This window comes from Euprymna scolopes, chromosome 31, assembly GCF_053919585.1.
Source record: "Euprymna scolopes isolate OS-2025 chromosome 31, ASM5391958v1, whole genome shotgun sequence".
Taxonomy (NCBI): domain Eukaryota; kingdom Metazoa; phylum Mollusca; class Cephalopoda; order Sepiida; family Sepiolidae; genus Euprymna; species Euprymna scolopes.
Window position 1 is genome coordinate 85,145,168 of NC_136512.1, and position 1,121 is coordinate 85,146,288.

The window sequence follows — 1,121 nt, forward strand, 5'->3', positions numbered from 1 at the left end:
AGATAGAGTTTGTGTGTGTGAAAGAGGGGAAGAATAACGAAAGTGCCAAAGAGAGAGAGAGAGAGAGAGAGAGAAAGACAGATAGAGTTTGTGTGTGTGAAAGAGGGGAAGAATAACGAAAGTGCCAAAGAGAGAGAGAGAGAGAACCTGTGCAAAAGAGAAGGGCAGAGATATAGAAAGAGGAAGAGAAAGAGAGGGAGAGAAGTGTGTGTAAAAGAGGGAGAGAGATGAAGGGAGATATAGAGAGAAAAAGAGAGAGTGTGCGAAAGAGGAGAGAGAGAGGGAGAAAAGGAGAGAAATAGAAAGGAAGAGAGCGAATGAGATAGTATGTATCTATGTGTATGTGTGTGTATGCACGCGTGTTTGTGTGTGTGTGTTTGTGTTTGTGTGTGTGTGTGTGTGTGTGTGTGTGTGTGTGTGTGTGTGTGTGTGTGAAAGAGAGGAAAAGAGAGCGAGAGAAAGAGGGAGAATGCGCGCACATGTATGTGTGTGTGTGTGTGTGTGAAAGAGAATAGGAGAGAGAGAGAGAGAGAGAGAGAGAGAGAAACGTGTTCATGATAGAGAGATAGTATTATTCGCGCACGTGTGTGGTTGTGTGAAGGAAAGAGAGAATAAATATCAACAGATGAATAACAAGAGAAACGGTAGAAAAAAAAAACAAGTTTAACTAAAAAATAGTTCAACTAAAAGAAACGAACTTTATTAACGCGAACTAACAGACAAATATAGGCCTTCTCTCTATAAATCAAGCAACATTCTGCCTGGTTCGTATTTGGATGGGTAACCATTTTTAATACCATGGGTAACCATTTTTAATATCATGGGTAACCATTTTTAATACCACCTGATCTAAGCAAACAGTCCACCCCGGTAGATAAATAAATAAATTCTGGGATTATAATCGACAACTAGTTTATTTTAATCAAAGCATTAAAAAATAAAAAGACTGAAAAAAAATTGTACATACCTCTTATGGAATTAAGTTATCATACAAAAAATGATACGTTACAAAAAAAATAAAAAATCACTTAATTTGATCAAGTATATATATATATATATATATATATATATATATATATATATATATATATATATATATATATATATATATATATTTATAT